Consider the following 18385-nt stretch of genomic DNA (forward strand, 5'->3'; position numbering starts at 1 on the left):
GAGAACGTGTTATTTTATACAGTACTGAGACTAGTGAGATATATACAATTCAATTTAACATTTGATATATTTCTCCGCAATTTAACTAATAAATTGGGATTTAGGACATACATAATGATTGTGTTTTCCATATTTTTTTTGCAACTATTATTTCTATAAAATAAGTACTAAAACCGAATTTTGGCTTATTTGTTTATTTATTTATTTATTAACGGACATTGTCCATTTATACAATTTATAGGGTTTTAAAATGACAATAAAAGTTTAATTAAAAACATTTAAAAAAAGAAAAGAAGCATTGATAAACATAAGGGACATCGAGACAAGATCTAGACTGTTTATTTAGTGCTCTTTTAAATCGCTGTAAACTTAAACCAAAAAAGTCCAGATCTTGTCTCGAATAAACAAAATGACAAAGATGGATCATTGGAGAATTAAAGCCATAGTTTGTTCTATGCTGATCGATGAACAGTATTTCATTGTTTCTCAACCTACGAGTCAGAATATGGAATTTTACTTGTCTCAGTAATGATGGAACATCGATTGTACCATTAAATATGCCGAATATAATATGGAATCAATATTAGTTCTACGTTTCTGTGGATTAGAAAAATTGAACATTGACTCTATATCAGCATACGAATAATTACCTCTCTCTAGTCCAAGCATCCACGCTACTTTTTGAAGCAAGCGATGTTGGACTGATTCAATGTGATTTATGCGATTCACATAGAATGGAGACCAGGTTTCTGTTTTAGTTTTATACTAGGCAACGCCTGAACATTTTATTTTTCCAATTTCTATACTTCTTCGTGGACCAGTTGAAATTATCAACAATATTTTGAGTTTTTCCAAATTTTCGTAGACAAAGAATATATTCAACTCCCTGTGAGCTGTTAATATAAACATACTACAACAAAGATGAAGAACATTTTAGAGAAGGTAATATAGAAGTCTAGGCATCTACAGGGCTTATGAACTGTCATTAGCTGGTTTAAGTGGCCTCTTTACACACTCTGATGAATTTTTTTTTTTTTAAATGAAAATCTATGCGTCTAAACATTTATCAATGACATATTTTATTTCGGTATGTATTTTTTTTTATGACTAATATCAATTGCGCGTGGTGTAATATCTATGAATTATTCTTTTCCATTATTTACATTGATTATTCTCTTTTGAAAGTTCATAAGGAAAATATAATTTATTTACAGTTTGTTTTTTTAGAAGAAATTCCAAGTCTTAAACACAAAAATAATCAAATAAAACATCACTATCGTTTTTAATTGACTTGGATTGCGGAAGTTACACTATTACATCACACTCATCACATTTTTGTTTTTTTGTGTTCTCTCGGGAAATCGAACCCGGAACCTTCCATGTGAGTCAAACGTCTTGACCACTACAATACTTTTTTATTTTGTTACTAATACACATAAGTAAGTCGGCCTCGTGGTGAAATGGTCAGCGCGTTCACCTACCAGTCGCGCGGTCTCGGGTTCGATTCCCGACATGGTTGATATGAAATATTTATTTAAAGGGGTTATTTTACACTAAAAATATTTCATGGTCCCTGGACTGGTACCTGAAGCGTGCGACATCATGTAACAAAAATGATTAAGATCCAATCCAATGCCAATCCCAATGCCAAGAGCCAATCCAATGCCCTATGCACCATTGGGTGCGGAAAGGGAATGATGAAGATGACTAATACAAATACAAATAACGTATTAGTATTTGCAACTCCGCATGCACACGTAGTTTGTACATAAATGTAAGCAGAAATGTGGCTGGGTAAAAAAACTATGGAATAAGCTTAGTATACCAGGTCGTAAATATTTTTATAAGTAACCTTTTTCTTATATCAGGTATAAAAAGTTACGCCGGGTATAGTTATTCCTTGGTATTAGGAAATCTAATAAGTAAGGCCCTAGTACGGTAAAAAACTGAGCTTAATTTTTAATTTAGCGTATCAATTATAATAATAATCATGGTTTATTAACAAAAATTACAATTTCTTTATTTAGTTCATAAATACTTAGGTTATAGATTTCTCTGGATTATGTCCAGTCTGTCTAACTAGGTACAACCTATTTTAAGGCAAACATTTTTATGCAAAAATAAACGATGACCAGGTGGATTTATCAACAATATTTTGAGAAGTATAGAAATTGAAATAATAAGATTTTTAGGCGTTGCCTAGTTTGTAGGTGAAATAATTCAATTAGATGAATCTTACCCGCATAAATAAAGGTTTCAGCTCTTTAACTTCACAAACATCAACAGATGAAAGAAATGGAGGAATATAGATATTTGAATATTGGCAGAATGGTAAATGTTACACATTGTGTAAAGTGGCCACAACACCAGCCATTGACAGGTCATAAACCCTGTAGATGCCTAGACTTCTATATTACCTTATCTTAAATGTTCTTCAATTCTGTTGTAATATGTTATTAACGTGACTTCCTACTAGTTAAATTATTATAGAGTTATACAATATTTAAATATACTATTTATTATTTTAGAATGTTTTTTAGTAAGTTTTCCGATTTTTCTCTACCTAAACCCAGTAACTATTTTATTTTAAATTTATTTAATTGGATTCGGGTCATGGTTGTGTAATGTTCGGGTAACATATTGAATATTTTGCGGCCCAGAAACCTGAAATTTCTTTGCCCGAATTCAGAATTTGTGGTAGTGTGGGAGTGTTCGTTTTGGGATTTAGTAGAATAATGTGCTTTCACAAAACTAATTATTTTAGATATATATAATTATCAATTGATTTGGTGTTTATTTTGTAGAACTCCATATTTAAACTATAATATAAGAAATCGAACACTGATTTGAGTCTACTGAACATTTTATTTTAGTTTTACAAATATAAAAACAAAAAATTCATGACAATTGTTTCGCCTTGTTAGGGCATTTTCAAACAAATGTTTGAAAAAAAATCGGTTTTCGTTTTCTTATATTATAAGTTTATATATATAAATGCCTTATATCTAATATATTGAATTCCTCGAACCACTTGACGCTGGAGTACATGAAGGGGTTTTTAAAAACTATTTTAACAACCGATTTTTTAGCAGATTCGAGAGGTTTTAATATTGATTTATTAGTGCCTCCCCATCCTATTATGCCATAAGTTATAATTGAGTTAAATAAAATAAAATGTTGTTTTTTTTTAGTTTCATTAGGGATAAGATGTTACGTATCAACTTGAAGATATAGGAAAGTTTTCTAGTTTTTTGTGTTATATTATATTCTATATGTTCTGTCCATTCAAAATATTTATCAATAATTATTCTCAAATATTTTATATGGTGTACTGATTCAAGTATTTCAGAGCGCATTTTTAATTTAAGGTTTTGTTTAGGCTGTCCCACTGTGGTTTTACTAAATGTCATGTATTTTGTTTAAATAAAATATGTTCTTTGCCATCCCCCGTGCAATATGCATATATTGAAATAATCACACGGCTATTCATTTTTAAATTCGTCGAGTGACATTCAATCCAAAAGAGAATTATTAACAAGCCTGAACAATGCTTCCTACTGGAGCAAATCGATAAAAAGAAAATCAATATTGGGTGTTTAACAGGGTCAAGAACGAGACATTCGTTTTTAATTTTAGATTAACTTAGCGGTGAGAACTCAGACCGTCAGTATAAATTATTTTAAGCTTCTGCAATATCCGCACATTACATAAGGCATTAAGCATAAGCATTATCGATAAAATCAAGAAAGGAGCTCCGCGTTGGTTTGGACATGTCGAGCGAGTGGACAGCGAAAGAACGGCTAAAAATATTTACGACCCAGACGAGTTTTCCTGCAGTGTGTCAAAAATTCCCTGAAAATCACCAACTGACTTATCAAAAAGGACTGCATCATCTGCATACTCCAAGTCACACAACTTCAGGGCGAGTTCACTTCTATACCTCGATCAGGTGGTATTGATTTGCATAAGATAAAATCCATCAGTATGATGAATAAGAACGGTGCAAGAACGCAGCCTTGCCTCACTCCAGTGGAGACCCCGAACCAATCAGTCAAAGAGCTACCGATTCTCACACGACAATTGCTATCTATGTGGAGCGCTTTTATAACAGCAATAATCTTGGGAGGAATACAATACGCATCGAGAATTTTCCAAAGAGATGGTCGATGCGGACTTTTAAATGCTTTCTCGTAGTCAATGAAGCAACACGCTAGGGGCGAGTTCATTTCATTGCTCTGTAGGAGAATGCATCTTATGTTATGGATATGTTCCGCACACGACTTACTGGAAATAAAACCAGTTTGGTTGACTCTCAGACTATGCAGTACAGGAGCTTGTATTCTGCCCAAGATCATGTGTGCAAGAATCTTTCCTGGAACGCTCAGCAGAGTTATTCTGCGATTTTTTTACACACAATAGATATTATTTACCATTGGCATGACCTGATTATTATTTTTTTTTCTAAAATTGTATTTTATTGGAATCCAAATTCCCATCCGAAAATCATTCAAATCGTTTAGTTTTTCTGGCATATTTGAACTTACGGTATACAAAAGTGTATACCGTAAATGATAAGTGATAACTATTTATGAAAAAATAATAACCATCCGGATACAGAAAGTCTTATTCTGAAACTGATTCTGAATCTAATTCCTACAGATTCATATATTCCAATGTTTGTACTATTTGAGGACTAAATTAAAGAAAATTAAAAAACACTCATAAGATTTTTACGGCCGTTCAGATGCACAATTATTTTTTCAACAACATCCATCGACCCTAATGGACGCTGTAATGTGACCCTAAAAGCTCATTGTATTAATCTAATATAGTTTATTTGTATTTCCAGCTTAGACTTGTCCTCGGAGTTCTAATAGGCAAACCTTTTTACGAATTAACTAGAATACATATAACGTTTTAATCCAAAATGCTCTTACCGTTTTTCCGTTAGAATTTAGAGTGAGGATTTGACGAGGGTTTAGTATATGCACGTATTTGAATTATCCACTTTCTATTTTCAACAGTACATAATTATTCATTGTGTTGCCTAAGGATGTGAAAAATTTTATTGTTTGGAAAGCACGCGAATGATATATTAAATTAACTTAAAATTCCTTTACTTTTTTTTTTTTATCTTATTATATACCTGCAAATAAAATTGGCTCATTAATATTAAGGCTGTAGTCTGGTAAAACGAACGCAAAATTAGGAAATTATACGATTTTGCCATTTTAAAACGAATATTAGTTGTTAATCGCGGAATAATAAAAAAACATGAATCAGATGAAAACAGTATTTTTGAAGGTATTTCTGTCAAAAAATATACTTAAAGTTTTATGTAACTAAAATATAATTACTTTTAGACCGGCAGATTACGCCGTTTCAAATTGAGACTGAACTTAGGTATCTGAGATATTAATAACTAAAATTTTTTGCAATAATTTGAAGATAATAAATTGAACATGAACGTGGCCGATATTAAATTTTAATTTGTTGATTTTGAAAATAAATACAAGCATTTAAATCACATACATTTTGGCGACATTTTCCTTTATTTCTACGTAAAATCATGCCTTCTGTAATACTTAAAATAATTAAATTTATTGAGATACTTTAGTTGAAACCTTTTTTTATAGAATTGTATTCTCTTTTTTTTAAAAAAAGATAATTTTGGTTGTAATATTTAATTTATAACAACATCTTATTTACGTTTTTATGACCTTCAAACCTGCCCTTATCGCTCTCGGTAGTAGTAAGTATTACCGAATGTATAATTTTACGTAGAAATAAAGGAAAATGTTACAAAAATGTATGTGATTGAAAATGCTTGTATTTCTTTTCAAAATCAAAAATTAAAATTTGGCATCGGCCACTTTCATGTTCAGCTTATTATCTTCAAATTATTACAATAAATTTTAGTTCAGTACTTAGTCTTTATTGAGATCCCAGATACCTAAGTTCAGCCTAAATTTGAGATGGCGTAATCTGCCGGTCTAAAAGTAATTATATTTTAGTTACATGAAATTTTCATATTTTTTGACAGATGTACCTTTAAAAATATTTTTTTAATCTTATTTATGTTTTTTTTATTATTGTCAAAATCGTATGATTTCCTAATTTTGCGTTCGTTTTACCAGCCTACAGCCTTAAGTTGACTGTCTAACTAGGGCTGTGATCGGCAATAGGGAAATATCAGATGGGTACTACGAATTCCGATAAAAATATGTTAAATGGATTTAGAAAAATTTATTGTATTTTCAAAATCAATATGGATATTGCAAAAAAATGTTTGCATTTTTTTTTTTTTTAAATTGTTTAAAAACACGTCTCCGCGAAAACCTTGACAATCGTGACGTCAAGATTCGTGTCGACGCGGCGTTCTATTGAAATTTAAACGGTCAGAAAAAAGGTCAAAATTCAACCACATCGCCATTGTATTGAATCGTTTTCGCGGGAATTTAAAATTTAAAAATATTTCTCAAGGTACTAAAAGTACAAAAAAAAAATTTCACTCGACAGTAGTTCATTGCCCCTATTAATTTAAAATCGAAAAAAGGGGATGTTTCTCTATTGACGGCCCGCGAACTGCTTCCTTGGGGCTCTCGGGTTACTACTCAGTTCTTATACGGACCACAGTAGTACATATATCCCGGCCGACAATCAAGGATTTCACTTCATTTTTTCGTAAATCAAAATGTTCAGAATTGTAGCCGGCATGTTTTGTATTAAACATCGTTTTTAATTGATTTCATTCCTCACAGCAATTCTTTTTTTTAATAAATATTTGCGTTTTTATGTTTTACCCAAATATTTCATTTTGAGGGCCATTTTCAACGAGGTGTATATAACTCACTATTAGAAAATGGGAATCGAGTTGGGATAGAGTGGGATTCGAACTACGGACCTTTGGTCCGTGAGTCCGAGACACTAGCTACAGGACCACAACCCGATGGACCACAACCTTTAATTGCATATTAGGATCGTTAGTTTTTAATCAGTGGTGTTTGGCTCGCACGCACACGAGTGACGTTGACGGTCGCGTGGCCTCCAAAAATAACCGCTGAACTAGGGGTAGTAACCCTGTTCTCAGAGAGCCAAAATGATATTATTTTACTTGCCAAAAATACAATATGTGTAGTATATACGAAAAACCAATTAAAACATGAGAGTGTGAGAGAGTTTTTTTATAGTATTTTTATTCATTTCTATAATTGTAATAATATTAGAAAATATATGTTTTATTTATTATGTGAAGCTTTCTCAGGGTAGCAGAAACCCTACGCTCCATTGCAGGCAGAACTCTTAGAGATCGGATCAGAAATGAGACGGAAAGATATATGTATGTGGTGTTGAAGACATGGTGAGAGGGGAAGAAGCAGAAGGTGCTCTTGGAGGGACCGTGTGAACCTCATGGAAGATACGAGGCTTGCAAAAATCAGTAATTCTGAAAACCCCTGCAGCACAGGGCTACTGGGAAGATCGCCAAAAACATGGAAAGACAGCTGGATGTAAAAAGCCATTTATTTTATAAAATAAAAATTTCTACTAAGTCAAAATTCGGGCTATGTATAGCGTGTGAGCTCGCCAATATATGACAGTAAAAATTTTATTGTCTTTGAATTTCCTAGAGTTTTAACCATCGAAAAAAAAGAAGATTGCAAATAAAATCAACAGACAATGGAAATTTGATGTGTATTATTTTAATAGATTGTTTATAACAGAAAAATACATAGAGAAATATGCAGTTTTATTTTTTGTAATAAAAACAGTCTAGTAAATTCGAATAAATAAAAATACGCTTTATATTAACAATATTAATTAAAATGCAAAAATAACATTGAATACTTGAAAAATAAATATTACTGAGTGTTACACACATAATTTAAAAAACGGATAGCGATTAAAAGTAAAAACTATCTTTAGTTTAATTCTTATAGCGATAAATACATAAACATTATAAAACAGCAGTTATACAAATACAAAAATAATATTGTAACTAGGTGGCTACCTACACGGTTAAATTTCGAAACACCACGCAATTTCTTATCTCGGCTACGCTATGTAAAATGAAAAAAAATATTTAAATTAATAATTTCATCACGTCATGAAGTCGCCCCTGGGTAGCGCCTGCTAACGTCAATCAACAAAAACATCCTCGTTTTAATTACAATATTTCGGCTACGCCATGAATCTCTTTTTTTAAATAATTTCTCACGTCACAAAGTCGCCCCTGGGTAGCGCCTGCTAACGTCAATCAACAAAAACATCCTCGTTTTAATTACAATATTTCGGCTACGCCATGAATCTCTTTTTTTAAATAATTTCTCACGTCACAAAGTCGCCCCTGGGTAGCGCCTGCTAACGTCAATCAACAAAAACATCCTCGTTTTTATAACAGTATTTCGGCTACGCCATGAATTTCTTATAAAAAATGTCAAAACGTCACAAAGCCACTCTCTGAGTGTCGCTACTGACATCATTTACAAAAACATAATTATTTGTGCTTTTTTCAGGTACGCAACATTTTTTTTAAATACACCTACCTAACCGATAAAATACTATTAGTAATTAAACCAAGGTGTGCTTTAAAGTTCCGTATGGCCAAATAATATTATTTATTTTTAGAATATTATTGACATGTAGTTCAAGCATTGCTGCATTCACGTTGCTTTACTTCTGAGAGCTCAACTGCTATGTTTTTCTATGGTTATGTTAATGTCATCTGTCATGTATTGGCGAGCTCACAGGCTATACTTACGCCCAAAATTCAAAATAATAATCATAAGACAAAAACAGTTCGCTACAATAAAATGATTCTTCATTGTAAATTGGAAGAAATTTTAAGCAAAAATATAATTTTGCAGTAAAAGTAGTATAAAAACAGAATTAACTATGAATCATTCAGATTTGCCATGTGTGAGGGAATTGTATAAATATTTTGTTAAAGATACATTCTGTACAAGACAACAATCTTTCTTCACTCTACCAACTAAAATCTTCTGTAAATCAAACCAAAAAGATAGGTACATAAATTGACACTAGATACGTGTCTTGGCATGATGTTTACATAGTACAATTTTAGGTTGTAATTTAAATTCATTTTAATTTCAAGGGAATTAACCGGAACTCAGTATTTTTTGCTAATGACGTTATAAATAAATTGAAATTATAGTTTGACATAAATGTTTTTTTTTGCACTACAACAGGCCAGGAAGACTAATTACAGTTGTGCATTACATCACAGAACACCCAGGCTTGAGATAAATCAAATAAGATTGTTGTGTTCTCACCGGGAACCAAACCCTGAACCTTCCGTGTTTGAGTCAAGCGCCTTGACCACGTAGGCTGCTATTTAGATTCAGTAATAAAAATAACTATTAACTATAAAATAGGTATATTTTTGGTCTTGGGAAATATGACCACATTTCTGATTATCGTAGGCAACTGAAATGGCTCAAAAATAGACAGCGGAGAGACTATCACTCCCTCTCACTTCTGTTTAATGTACTTTATAGTCCTAACTCTCCTATATACCCGCGTGAAAAATTTCAACGTTTATCAGTTCATGGTTTACCTCTTCGATCTAATTCTCATGGCACTCTCTTAATACCTTTGGCGACCTCCGTGGTGTAGTGGTCAAGACGCTTGACCCACGCACGAAAGGTTCTGGGTTCGATTCCCGGGTGAGAACACATTTTTTTATTTTTTAAATGTGATTTTTCTCAAGCCTGGTTTGTCCGTAATCTAATTCACCATTGTAATTGGGCCTCCTGGCCTGTTGTGGTGCAAAAAAATGAAATGAATGAAAAAATACCCATCCACAATTCCTCTTTCTTCTCTAACTCATATAGTGTCCATGCGGCTTGACTGTGGAATCATCCCCCATCCATCCACCATCAAAGATGTTACTACAGTATCTCTGTTTAAATCACGTGTGAAGAAACATATCTTTTCTCTTCCTTAATCTCTCCTCCTTTCCTCTTTCCTCTTTCCTCATTTTTCCTTTTTCCCATTGAGTAATAATAGTTTTGAACTAAAGTCATTTATAAACAAATACGTTTATTTCTGTATATCTTTAGCTTTTTAATCTTTATTTTCTATTAAATATGTAGATAAATAAAACTTTTATTTTTTTGGTTGGTTGGAAGAAATTGCCATTTGGCGATAAGCCCGCCAACGTGTAAATAACATTATTTACAAAAAGTTAAATTAATTAATAAATAAAATTAGTAAAGTGATATATTATGTAATAAAAAATGTACCAAATGTATACGAAAAAAATGTAAATAAACAAATAAATAATCAAACCGTGTTTGTTTGGCATGTTACCTTTCAGGCTTTGCATTCTTATAACAGAAGAAATTTTGAAAACTGCATAGAAACGTTTACTCACTTTTAAATTCTTCAGTTTATGTTTCTTTTGTGAAGGATTTGGCAATTCACACTTGCACAGATAACCGGTATCGATTAAATATCGATAAAATGTATGTTTTGGGCAGTTTATGGAGCACTAACTTCACTTTGTCAGAAACTACGCAGATACACGTGTGTGAGAAAGACTTATCAGCGTTACACTTGACACAACGTCTTGTTCACCGAACGGTAGGATGGGACAACAATAATTAGAATAGGACGGATGTAGGTAGGATCGGAATTCTTACAGCCGTATATGAGTTGCAAGTATAATAAATATAAATTTATCATTTAACAAACTCAAAATAAGTACTTGCGGTTTCAGGCGTACATTTGATACAACAATGGCATGATCCGATCCGCAATCTGCGCTATGATGTGCTCGAGTCTTCAAAAAATCTTTTAAATCTATTTTTCTAAACAAAAAAAACAGTTACCTGATTTCGGATGTCGCCAAGAAACTTTTTGCCTTTGACCAGCAGCAAAATATGTGTTCGTGACGCAAAGTTGTTGTTGTGCACACAATTCGAGAAGCCGTTGTCCATTTTCGTTATTTTTTCCGACTCCGTGTTGACCAAGAACTGAAGGCCATACTTTGTAGTCAGCACCAACTCTTGCATCAAAGTCACCTAGTATGATTATTTTATCATTTTTATTGACATCTTTCCTGAAACTTAATAATTAGTCGTAAAATGCATCTTTTACATCGGAGTCAGAGTTTAACGTTGGAGCATACGCACGTATTAGAGTCGTATATAAGTTTTGTGTTTTGACTCTCATTTTCATTAACCGTTCAGAAATACCCGCAAGTGATTTTAAACATGCCAAGAAAGAGTTTTTAACAGCAAAGCCAACCCCGTATTCACGTCTTTCCACCGCTGGTTTTCCATGCCAAAATAATGTATAACAGGATTCCTTAATCGAGCCATTGTCCGCTAGCCTAGTCTCTTGTAATGAAACGATATCAATATTTATAGTTCTTAAAATATAGCTTGATTAGAATGACAGATGTCAAACTAATTTCATTTTTGATGAGAAATTACTGTTCACTGATCAAATCGATTTTATCAGTTATTTCATGCAATCATGAAACTCTGTTTCCAAAAATTCATATAAAAAACGCTAAACAAGCCTATTATAGTGTGTTTAACAAAATTATTCATAAAAAAAAGAGACATTTATACTTTTTTCATGAACAATATCAAATGAATTATTTTTTTATTTGATCAATTTACCTTGATCAATTTGTCCTATCTCTAACGTTTTTGCAAAATAATATAATCTTGTAAGAACGTCGTTAATAATTAGGTTTATTACAATATTTGAGTTTGTCCACATGTTCGTAGACTAAGACTGGATTTCACCCTCTCGGGAGTCATTAAGATTAACAAATTTGTTAATTTGTGGGGGTGAAATCCAGTCTTTTGTGTACGAACATTTGGACAAACCCAAATATTGTAATGAAACCAACTGGTCCAAGAAGAAGTTAAAAATTAAAAAAAATGTTTTCAGGCGTTGCCTAGAATGTGAAATAATTCAGTCAGATGAATCTTTTCACAACAATAAAGGTTTCAGCTCTTTTACTTCACTAAAATCAACAAATGGAAGAATTGAAGAAATATGGATGTAACATAGGCAAAATGGTGAATGTTACGCAGTGTGTAAAGTGGCCACTTAAACCAGCCAATGACAGGTCATAAGCCCTGTAAATGCCTTGACTTCCATATTCCCTTATTAAAGGTATTTTCCATCCCTGTTGCAATTTGTTGATTAGGTTTATTTTAGTTTTTTTTAGTTTTAAAGCTGATTTTATATACTAATTTTGATTTATGTTTCAAGCGTTATCTTAAAAAAAAAATTTCACGCCAGATACAAATGATTCGTGTGTCAATATAAATAACTTCTTTGGCGTTACTACAAAGTTATGTCGTCACTTTTTCTGACAAATATCATTCTAATCATATTACATTTTAAAGACTATAGTCTTTGTAATTCATTTTCTATAATAGCTGTTTTACGTATAAATAAGTTTGTATTTGGACAAAAACGTGGACACGTAGTTCGTACATTCCAAGAAGCCAGACGTAATTTTAATATTTGTTTTTGTTTTGTTTTGGCTGGAAAATCTGAGACTTAAAAGATTGCGAGGAAAGCAGCTACCTACTGGAGCCTCCCCCCTCCACAACCTGGAAGAGCGAGAAATGTGGCCGACTGTGCTGGTCCCGTATAGGACTATACAGTCACCAGAAAAGCTGTTTTTCCCAGTCATCAAATTAAGTTTACATCACCATCGTCTTTCGATGACGGACGGTTACCATATATATAAATAGAAGTATTTGGGATCAGTTTTTTTAAAAAAAAAACGTTTAAAACGCGGTAAATGAAATACTGTATTTTAGATCTAAATTTGTTGCAACAGGCAGGGAAAACATTTTTGACGTGGAAATATAAAAGTCTAGGCATCTACACATCTACAGGGCTTATTACGTGTCATTGGCAGGTTTAAGTGGCCACTTTACGCTCTGGGCAACATTCACCATTCTGCCTGTGTTTAAACATCCACATTTCAACCTCAACTCTTCCATCTGTTGTCTTTTGCGATGCAAAGAAGCTGAAGCCTACCGTATCAAAACTTGAGAGTGCAAAAAAAGCTTATTAAAGTAATTATTACAACCTAAAATGCAGTTATGTTTTGAGTTTGTCCAAATGTTTGCAGACTCGTTGGTTTTTGGAAAACATTTTTTCAGGAAAAAGAACAAAACCGGAGGTGATATGAACGCATTTACAGAGCTCACGACCTGTTATTGGCTGGTTTATGTAGCCACTTTACACACTGTGTAATATTCACCATTCAGCCCATGTTTGAACTTCCACATTTTCTCAACTCTTCCATCTGTTGACTTTTGTGAAGTAAATAAGCTGAAACCTTTGTCATTTTGGTGAAATTCATCTGACTGAACCAATTCACCCACTAGGCAACGCATGAAAATAATTTTCCAATTTTTATTCTTCTACTTTTACCAGTTAGTTAATTCAATAATGTTTTGAATATGTCCAAATATTTGCAGACAAGCTGAATTTCCTCCTTAGGGAGTTATTTAAATCTAAACTTGTTATAAAAAATTGTGAAAAATTGGAAAATTGTTTTTAGGCGTTGCTTAGTAGGTAAATTGGTTCAGCCGGATAAATCTCTCCCACATGACAAAGGTTTCAGCTCTATTACTTCACAAAAATCAACACATCGAAGAGTTGAGGAAATGTGGATGTTTAAACATGGGCAGAATGGTGAATGTTACACAGTGCGTAAAGTGGCCACTTAAACCAGCCAATTACAGATCATAGCCTCTGTAAATGCCTAGACTTCCATATTCACGTCTCAAAAATGTTTCCCCTCTGTGTTGTAACAAATTTAGAAATTTATCTAACATTTATTTACACATTTTTTTATTTGACTATTAATTAAGCCAAAAAACTTTTTACAAATTTTTTTCATATTGTATTATCAGCGATATGATTTTTCACAGTTTTGTATTTTTGAAATAAGTCCGCTTATTACATCTCACGTTCTCTTCCTGTTCTTCTCGGTGATTTCTACTGATAAGTCAGTTGACTTACCGTAAAACGAAAATCATTTACAGCTCTCTTATCTTCGTGTGATTCGGAAGAACTAGTGACGTCATGCAAAGTAGTTCATTTTTATTAAAATCTTTTTTATTATTTTATATGCATTTTCAAGAGACTTCGCTCTAAAATTTAATGCTACAATTTTCATCGCGCGTAAAAATCTTTTTTTAACCGATTTCTCGTAGGGCTGATCTTCCTCAATATCATGATGAAAATCCAGTTCTAAGCAATACTTTAAAAAATAATGTAATTAATGTTTACAGTAAAACTCCAACTATCCAATTAATTAGTGCCAGACGTTATCCGGATTATTGCTGCTCTTACCATAATGTGTCATTAATTTTGACGATGTTTTTTAAATTGACTTAAACTTATTGTCTTATATTTTACTTAAAGATTCTTCTCATCGTTTCTTTGAACCCCTTAAAATATGTGTGTGTATATTTATTTTTTTCCTTTTTTTAAAACAATGTTATTACTATTTTATTTTATTTTTACATTTGAGCATGTTTTTCATTCTTTATTGATCTTAACTTTTAATTACTCTTACAAATTTTCTTCATTTTTAATATTATTTCCATTTGTAAATACTCACTACAAACTGCAAACTTTAAAATATATTTTTTTACTTAAATTTTAATTTTTAAACAACTTTCATTTTTGTTTTTTTTTTCCTTCTCTTTTTTATACTTTCATAATTAACCTTACATATAATGCTTTATAATATAGAAACTTTACTGGTCCATTAGAGTTAAGTCTAATTGTGTAAAATATTAAACTTTGTAACTGTACTGTATGTTTCCTAAATAAAAGAAAATAAAAAATTAAATAAATAAATTAGATTAACCATTAAATTAAGATAATGTTTTGCAAAATAATACCCAGAATTTACTCTACGATCTATTTTATTGCTTTTAAAATAAAACGCCGAATTAGGATCACATTACTTATTTATCGGGTCCGGACTTTAGCCCTTGTATCTACAGTGCGCAGTGACAGATATCGCATCTTGCACCTGCACCAGGAGCTTCAACGACGGATAGCAAACCATAAAACTAACCGAACCGAACCGATCGAAAGAAAAAGAATAAATAATATAAAAACAACAATGAGAATCGAAAGCAATCCGGCGCCCCCTGGAAACGACAAAAGTCGTCTAATCCTTTCAAAGCCGGACAGTCACCCACAAAATCCGAATAAAAAGGCCCTCTTCGGGGCTATTCACGACGATCTCAATAAATATTGAGGGACTTAGCCAGGACAAGGAAGCCATCCTCTTCGATTTGTGTAAAAGCATAACATAAAAAAATTATTTAATCATGTCCAAAAAACTAGTAAACGTAGTACTTTATATAATTGGTACACATATTATTTAAATTTTTATGTATTTCATTGCTTTATATTTGTTTTATTATATATTATACTATATTATTTATATTTAAGTAACATGTATTCTTGGCACAAACATATACTTTATATTTGTATAATAATGATTTTTAATTTCTTACATTTGATTAGCTAGGCATTTATAATTAAGTAGTTTTAGTTTTTCTTTTTTATGTTATTGTTTTATTGGTATAGGACTACTTTCGCTCTAAAGATAGAAAATCTCCATCTTAGAACAGGCTGTGCCATGTTAGATGGAGACTATCATAAACAGAGAACACTCCGTTTTCATTTTACATTAATTGGTTTTTATATAGATTCCCTGTTATTAAGTATGTGTATTATTTTTTGCAATAAATTTATAAATAAATAATAAATAAATAAATAAACTTAATTGAATTGATGAAGAAACTCATTGAAGAGCAGCGAGGTCTTTATTTCGAGGTTTTATTTCCTGATCATGATCCGGATATTTGGCAATCCGGATGCAGTAACTAGAATAATTTAGTATTTACATGTGTATAATAGTTAGCTATTCATTTATAATTACGTATTTTCAGCTTTCGTAATAATGGTCTTTCAGTTTTGGCGTAGTTAACGACCCGTTATTTTAAACACAAAAAATCTCCATCTTAGAACAGGCTGAGCCATGTTAGGAGACTTATCTAACCAAAGGACACTCTATATTATTTTTTTTAAATGCTGAATGTTATCCTAATTTCCGATAATTAATACACGAATTATATTTTTTTTAAACAAATTAATATTTTACCTGCTCTTGGAATCAAATCCCTAATCTTAAAATACAACATTTTGAAATTATTAAACAACGTAGGAATTATTTTTAAATGAAGTGTACCTATGGAAATTAAAATAATGAACAACTCACCAAAAGTCGAAGAAAAGGGCTTTCTTGAATTTGGCACTATTTTTATCGGAATCGATTAAATTATTTTTTAATCGTCAACTAAAAAAAATATGAATATTTAATTACTAACAGTATAGTATTACAAACAACTTATAAAAATACAATAAAAAATATAATATTTGTTAAAATAGCTATGATTCAGTGCTATTAAATAATAAAACGGTTGGCTTTTTTCTTCGAACAATGAATAAAAAACTAATAATATTGATCAATCTTAATTTAAATGAGAATAATTTTATTTTTACGATTTGTCGTCTTTTTTTGCTTTGCTACGTTTTTTTGTTTTTTTCTTTGTTTGTAATACTGTACCGGAGCACTTCTGTTAGAATATTCTGTGTCCGCGATGTATTTCAACCTGTGATTGAGGAAGAGTACAAGACCGCTCGGCACAAAGACTGGGGCTCGAATGAATGGATATTTTCCTAGGTCCAGACTTCTCCCCTCCACCGCCACCGTTTACCTATGACAAACAGGGTTGCCACTCGGGAAATTTTATACAAAGGATTTTAGCATAACGCCCCCATCACCGAAAAGTTCTCACCGGAAAAAATACCTTTTTCGTAATGTTTTCTCATTGAATTTATAGTAGTTTGTAGTTTTTTTTCATTTAAAGCTCATTCATAAGTTTCCTTTTTTTATTTAGGACCAATGAGAACGTTCAGTGACATTTTTTATTTGTTAATAGAATATTAAACTAAGCCAATTTTTTATATTTTTATTTTTATATGTCGTAATATCAGCGCTATGATTTTATAATGCTTTGTATTTCTGAAATAACTCCGCGTGTGACGTCAGAGATTGTTCTATGACAGTTTTTTTCCGATTACTTCGTTTACGGCGACCAAAGCGTATATCCTTTAATGCTCTCATATCATTCAATGGATCACATAAATCAGTGACGTCATTCAAAGAAGTGCGTTTTTATTAAAATATTTATTTTTTTCGTACATTTAAAAAAAAATACAGTACAATTGAATGCTCTAATTTTTACCGCGCTTATTTTTTTTAACAATATTGAAATTTATTTCAAAAGAAGAGAAAATATTTTTGTGACGGGAATATGGAAATCTAGGCATTCACGGGGCTTACGACCTGCCGTTTGCTGGTTTAAATGGCCATTTTACGCACTGTCTGATATTCACCATTCTGCCTTTGTTTATTTACCCACGTTTCCTCAACTCTTTCATCTGTTGAGTTTTATTATTATTTACTATTAAGTGTTTGTAAAAAAAAGCCGTTTAAACATTGTTTTACCCCACAACTGTCCAAAAGCCCCCATCATACAGGTGAATTACAGCACAGAAAACCCAGGCTTGAAAACAATCACATTTTTGTGTGCTCCCCGGAATCGAACCCAGAGCCTTTCATACGTAAGTCAAGCGTCTTAGCTACTACACCATGGAGGCCAAAAAAAAAAGAAGTAGAGTTGGTGAGATTAATCTGGCTGAATTATTTCACCTACTGGGCAATGCCTGAATTACTTCCGTTTTTACAGTTCGTTTTATAACATTAGGATGAGGTAAGAAAATTAGAGCGATAAAAGGGTATTAAAAGGGTTCTCTCGTTAATAGAACGAAGAGATAGTCCGGGTTGTGATAAAGGTTGGAAGAGATCTCTCAGATAAAAAGGCGAAGTGGGATTATTTGAAATATTGTGAAGAAGTGATAGAATGTAAAAGCTTCTCCTATGCCTGATACAGAGCCAGTGTAGTTGCGTGCGATATTCGGTTATGTGATCGAATTTGCGAAGATCAAAGATATAACATATACAAACATTCTGCAATCGTTATAACTTATCAAGTAACTCAGAGTTTTTATTTAAAATAAAACACTTTGTAAATTTACCACACAAGAGTTTAATACATTAAATCACGACTAGTTTCGGGTAATCAGTAGTAACCATCCTCGTGTGTAAATATAAACTATTAAATTTACAAAGTGTTTTATTTTAAATAAATTCAAAATGTTTTTCCACAAAGTAAATGCTGAAACAATAAATCATATAATTCAGAGTTAGCATCAGGATAACATACAT

The 18385-nt window shown here is 32.0% G+C and overlaps 1 pseudogene across 1 annotated transcript in view; it reads right to left on the reverse strand.

The window, feature by feature from the left end:
- The window catches only part of LOC148277255 (calbindin-32 pseudogene), a 192032-nt pseudogene extending 175288 nt beyond the window's left edge, over window positions 1–16744 (reverse strand). The window contains exons 1-2 of the transcript XR_015823542.1: window positions 16661–16744; window positions 16313–16390 (exon numbers count right to left, since the gene is read on the reverse strand). The product of XR_015823542.1 is annotated as a calbindin-32 pseudogene (transcript). The remainder of the gene's footprint in view (window positions 1–16312; window positions 16391–16660) is intronic.
- Window positions 16745–18385: the final 1641 nt, after the last annotated feature.

This window comes from Micrasema longulum, unplaced genomic scaffold (genome assembly GCF_059751315.1).
Source record: "Micrasema longulum isolate JH-2025_06_02 unplaced genomic scaffold, ASM5975131v1 h1tg001060l, whole genome shotgun sequence".
Taxonomy (NCBI): Eukaryota; Metazoa; Arthropoda; class Insecta; order Trichoptera; family Brachycentridae; genus Micrasema; species Micrasema longulum.